Below are 6,344 nucleotides of genomic sequence, written 5' to 3'. Positions count from 1 at the left end.
GGGGGGGGCCAGTAATCCCTCATATGTCCAACCATCAGGTTGGGATTGCTGGTAATGGTAAACAGGCGACATCTAGTTCTTCTGATCTCAAGCTCACAGAAGCCAATGCTCGTGTGGTCCACTAGTAAGTTAGATTAATTTTTCCATGAGTCTTTAATTTTATTCACACTTCTTTGCCCTGGAAGCAGAAAAACATATGGCTGTATGTGGACAGTCTCTCACGAACTTTTAGAGACTATGGTTTTGAATCTCCAGGCCCAGTGATGAATTTTCTTCAGGTTTTTGGTGATAGCAAAGTGTTCATAACTTGGTGTCTTGTGTGCTCTACTATATTCATGGATATATTGCAGCATATAAAATACCTATATAGAAATAGCCTCTGTCAAACCTCTCTACTCAGATGTACGTGGCTATAGTCTTATGCCCCTCCCACATCGCTCAGCGTGCAAGTCTAGCTATGTATCCACTGGTACATTTCTGTTATTACCATTATTGCATGATTGTGTCTATAATAGCATTTGCGTCCCTTCCTTTTAACTCTGGTACTCCTCCTGGTGTCTTCCTTTGCCTTGGTCACTTTTTTTATGACCTTCTCCTTATTGTAGTTTGCCTTCCCCACCATTAAAGTTAAATATGTGTCTAGTCCCAAATTAGGGGTTTACCCTCCCTTCCCCTCCCACCTCTGGTAACCATCATAACGTGTTTCTGTTGTGTGAAACATTTTTCCTTTGCCTCTTATAAAAGTGGTCTCATAATGCTAGACAATGATTATAATAGTCGGTCAGGATTTATCCAATTTATATTTTTAATATAACAGCATAAAAAGAAGGTTTCTGAGTACATTGTAGAAAACAATAGGAAGGCCTCATGAATGTCATTAAATTCTGTATGAATACATGCCTATGATTTTCCATTCATGTGTATGTATAATGAACTGTACATCGTGGACTAGTGTGACAAAGGGCAATGGTCTCTGTCATCATGTGGCTCTTCTGTGTTGGCCTTATCTTAAGAACTCTGCTCAGCACTGGTTGCCCCTATCTTGTTCAGGGTCTGCTGCACTCAGCACACAGAATTTTATTTTTTGATTGTGATACTAAGTTCTCTTTGAGAATAACATTTTTTCACTAGTAGTTCTGTCTCTCATGTTTGTAGTTCATAATGATTTCTTTGGAAGAGTGCTAAACATTTTCAGAAGCTGGAGGTGGGTATATAATGCCAAGGATAATGGCAGTGGATTAGAATGCAAATCATGCCACACGAAGAAATAGGTGGACAAATTGAGGTTTACCCACAAAGAAAACCAGTTTTGTTACACATTTGTAAATATGTTCAAGTCATACCCAAATATGTACGGTTAAAGATATCAAATTGGGGTCTGTGTGCCTTTTAATAAAGGAGACTAGGCCGCCACTGCACTGACAGGGTTGCCCGCACCTAGAATTACTAATATACACTTGAGACTCTTTTCTCATCTGTCCATATGGACGAACCTCAGGATTTTCAGCTCACAGAGGTCAAGACCCTTCTAAATGATAAGGAACATGACATAGAGCTCATGCTGTGGTAAGTGTCACTATAAGAGGCATACGCAAAGGAAACAGACTGGTCATTTCGACCTATCATGACATTGGCCTCAACCACAAATCATATTTCAATGCCTTCTTTAACTTTGAGGATATGCAGGAGCTCACCCAATACTTGGCTGTCTGTCATGTGGATGCCCCGGGTCAACAGGAAGGTGCAGCCCCTTTCCCAACCCGGTACCAGTATCCTACAATGGATGAATGGACTGAAATGCTGCCTTCTGTTCTTACCCACCTAAGTCTGCAAGGCGTCATTGGGATTGGAGTTGGAGCTGGGCAGGAGAATTGCACTCAGTCATCCGGAGCTTGTGGAATGCCTGTGCTTATTAATGCTGACCCGTGTGTGAAAGACTGGATTGACTGGGCAGCTTCCAAAATAATGTGCCTGACAGCTACTGTTGTGGACATTATTTTGGCTCATCACTTTGGGCAGGAGGAGTTGCAGGCCAATGTGGACCTTATTCAAACCTATAGATTGCATATTGCCCAAGATGTCAACCAGGAGAACCTACAGCTCTTCGTCAGTTCTTATAATGGATGCAGAGATCTTGAGATCGAAAGGCCCTTGCTGAGCCAAAATGATAACACAAAAACATTAAATTGTTGTATGTTATTGGTGGTAGGGGACAGTTCCCCTGCAGTTGCGGCTGTTGTTGAATGCAATTCGTGCCTGGACCTGATAAATATAACTTTGCTAAAGATGGCAGGCTGTGGGGGACTGCCTCAAGTACTTTTTGTAGGGAATGGGCTACATCCCATCTACCAGCATGTCTGACTCACCCAATCATGAACCCACTCAACTTCAAGTAGCCTGAGCTCTGGAGAAAGTCTCTACAGCCGGTCTCTCATCAGCAATCAGTCAGATGGAACTCAAGGAGTCCCCAAGTCCTCTGAGGACCCAAACAAACAGGAGACCATGGGGGTGTCCTGCTAAGCGGATACCCCTCCTTGGGACCAAGCGAGTCCATCTGATCACTCCATTATATAATGTGACATTTCACCCAGTCAACTGGCATCTACGATCATGAAATCATGCATGGCCACTGAATCTCTGTGGTAGCCTGAATTTATCGTTTTCTCTGCCCACCCTCCCTGTTTTTTTCTGTGTACTAAGAACACTTCCATGTCATTACTAGAACACTCCATCATCTTTCACGGATCAACTCTCCACATCTCTTGGCAGCTTTCCCTGTGCTCTCCCAACTATGTATCTGATAAGATTCTTTAATCCGAACTCCATGTGTGTGTGAGCATGTGTGTCTGTGTTTGTGTATGCATACTTCTGTGCTTCTAAACATGCTTTCTTGTAGAGCTTCTGCAAAACAACCAAGGGACACCGCCCCCCCCTGCCTTTCTTTTTCAATGGTAGTTTTAGTGGAAATGTGCAGAGCTGATTTCTATGTTGGATAGGCCACGGCATTCCCTTTGGATCCAAGCTGATCAGTACAATCTCCAAAATGACTTCAGCAGAGAGAAATTGGAGAGTGGGGAATACCACAATGACGGTCTGGAACTCTGATTCTTTGCAACCAATAAAAGAATCCCAATTTCATAGAGAGGTGGGCCAGGTGACAAGCCACCACCTCTTTCCAAATACATTCACAACTACTATTTATTCTATAAATAAGAGGAGAGATGCCCGTGAATAAGATTCTGATGCATGTGGAGTTGTTCTTAAGGAGTGGGTGTGACTCAACTACTGGACTCTCTTAGCCAGGCCTCAGTTTTGTGAGGGTAAAATGGCGGTCACTGCTTGTCAGTTGTCACTATCTAGCCAATAAAGTGTCCACAAGAAGTGACTCCCACATCTGTGGCAGAGAAATGTTTTCCCCACCCCTTCCATAAAAACCAACTCATTGCTGCTGAGTGAATTCTGACACTTAGGGACACAACAGGACAGGAAACAACTGCCCCTTTGTGAGTTTCCAGGGCTGCTAATCTTGACTGGAGCAAAAAGCCTCATCTTTCTCCCATGGAGCAGCTGGTGGTTTCAAACTGCAGACCTTGTGGTTAGCAGCCCAACATGTAAGCACTACCCCACCAGGGCTCCTTTCTCTACCCCTTAGTAATTCTCCCCAAAAGGAGAAACATGGCCTAAGTATTATGTCAGTGCTGAAAAGACAGGAGAAGAGGAGGCATTAGCATAATTTCATGTTTCATAAATACTGCCTTGATTTCAGCGGACATAAAATTGAAATTTCTATTGTGCACATTGGTGAGAAAGATTGCATAATCGCTTGAGCTCCCTTTTGTAGTGGGAGGGAAGGAGCCAATCTCGATGAGGGCACCCGTGTCCACAACATGCTCTTTTCAGCCTCAGTCTACTACTGTGGGAGGGGTCACAGGCAGCTGGAGATCACTGCTGGGAAGAGGAGGGAGAACCAGGGAGAGAGCACACGCCACACAGCAGGGCCAACCCCTGAGGGCATCAGCTGTAAGCTCAGGGTTACAAGGCTGGATCTTGGGGAGGGCCGTTTCAGATGGGTCATATGCTTTCTGCTGAACTCCAGAATGTGTCGCTCTGCTAGAGTGTAAATTTTTAGCAGATTATTCAATAAAGCTGTATATGTCTCCTTGTTAAGAACAAATAAAATAAAGGAGACTCGCAGGTAATGTAAACACTAGACTTAACCACAAGTTTGGTAATTCAGATCCACCATCTGCTCCTTGTGAGAAGGATGAGGCTATCTATTTCCACAAAAATTTACAACCTTTGAAATGCTCTATAGGGTTTCCATAAATTGGAATGAACTTGATGGCAGTAGTGGTAAGTGATCTTTAGTACCTTTGTCAAGCCAATCTATGGCAATTACAACACAGTAAGAGTAAATTCATTTACCTCTTTGATCCCCACCCCCACCATTTTTAAACAAACCAACAAAATAAACCGACGTTTCATTTGAAATCTTTAACCTTGCGTCACTTGAATTAGTCTGGAAGGAAGGATATTGTATACCCATAGGGCGGGCTGGCTAGTGGCGTCAGAGACTCGGCAAGATAGTGTTCGTTACATGTGCTACTCAAGAAGCAGCAGAACTGACACAAAGTACAATGGATCCTTGGCAACAAAGGGCCAGAGACAGCTGTGACTGTGGCTCCTTTCCCAGCTGGAGCATTTTATTCCCACTTGTGGTGCTTGCCAGAAATACTCTTTGTCATAGAGCATGATGTGTTAGTCCAGGTTGACCAGAGAAACAAATCCAGAGACACTCATGTGTATCTAATAGAGAACTTCCTATCAAAGAGTAATTGTATATTGAGAAAACAACCCAACCCAGTCCAGTTTAAGTCTATAAGTCCGATATTAGCCCATATGTTTGATATCAGTCTATTAAATTCCTTTTTAGACTCCTGCAACACATGCAATGATGCCGAATGCAGGAGTATCAGGGTACAAAGTCTTGTGCCTCCAGTGGCAGTGGAAGCATCTCAGCACTGGCAGGGATTTCCACATGGCTCCTCCAGCTCCAGGGCCTTGGCTACCAACAGTGTGTCTCTACGTGGCTTGTCAACAGGAATGACTTCACAGGGAGAGAAGCAGAGAAAATGTGCATTTGGCCTCCAGGGAGCTATTTCTCTCCGTGACACCTCCAAATGAGGTCATCAAGCTACGACCTGATTGACAGGTTAGACTCCACCCCTTCGCAAGTTGACACCAGATTATGTAACTACTACATATGGCAAATGGGATTAAAATCAGGATGTAGGGACAAAGAGACCAGGAAGACCTTTGTGACTAGATCGAAGGTTACATGTGGTGAAATAAGGCAAACTTTCCCCAAATCTCTGACACTGATTTAAGAATCTTCATTTTTCACTCTCAGGTAATCTTATTTATTCCTAAAGTATAATACTCATTCCCTTATTCTGTGCTGTAAGTAGTTATGGATTGGTTTGTGGGAACAGTTAACTCTCTGAATTGTTGATGATGATGATTTTTCCTGCTCTTGGTACAATCATTCCTGCAATTGGTAATGCTTTTTAAAGATGTAGCAAATAGAAGAAACAATCTCAAGAATTACCTGGTAGGAGGGCATGTTGTTAAATGTGAGTAAGATTAATGCAGATAGTAATAAACACTTTGGGAGCAATATTCCATTAATGTTAATGATATTATGATGTTAATTTTCCTTCAGGAACGATGAAAAACTGAGAAAGATCTAGTTCATCTTCTTTTATCAATGTGACTAGAATTTTTTTTTTAAAAAGTTCTAAAAAAGAATGATAAAGCAGTGAAAGATTTAAATATATTTATATTTAAACATTTATTAGCCTTAACTCCAAAATCCAGTGTAATGTTATTCTATTACCAGGCTCATTGCCACTAAATTATTTTAACTCACAGCAGCCCCATTAGAACTGCCCCTCTGGGTTTCCGGGATTTAAAGTCTCTAGGGAAGCAGACACCGTCAGATTTCTTCCTTAGAGTGACTGGTGGGTTTCACCCACTTACTTTGAGGTAGTGGCTAAATAAATAATCCACTATTGGCAGAGTCCAGCTCCTGGAGGGTTGAATTGGATACCTGAAGGAGGTGTGGAGTCAGCGAACACAGACGAGACGGACACGAGAGATGTTCTGGTGGAAGCAATCTCTGCTGGGTTCTTCCAAACAGCTTTATTTATACCATAAAAAGTTTTGCGGACCACTACATAAAAACAATGCCTTATGATCAACTCCAAAGTCACCCTTATTGTTTCCACTAAAACCTGATAAAAGACCATTATAAGGTCTGTACTTTTTTCTATCACTTTCTGTCC

At 42.5% G+C, this 6,344-nt stretch overlaps 1 pseudogene; it reads left to right on the top strand.

The window, feature by feature from the left end:
* Positions 1–1,483: 1,483 nt before the first annotated feature.
* Positions 1,484–2,520, top strand: LOC101649281 (annotated as a pseudogene).
* Positions 2,521–6,344: the final 3,824 nt, after the last annotated feature.

Source organism: Echinops telfairi, unplaced genomic scaffold, assembly GCF_000313985.2.
Source record: "Echinops telfairi isolate 266 unplaced genomic scaffold, ASM31398v2 ScPeMD7_4;HRSCAF=17, whole genome shotgun sequence".
Taxonomy (NCBI): domain Eukaryota; kingdom Metazoa; phylum Chordata; class Mammalia; order Afrosoricida; family Tenrecidae; genus Echinops; species Echinops telfairi.
The sequence above is the reverse complement of the archived record's forward strand: the minus strand, read 5'-3'. Positions and strand labels throughout refer to the sequence as shown.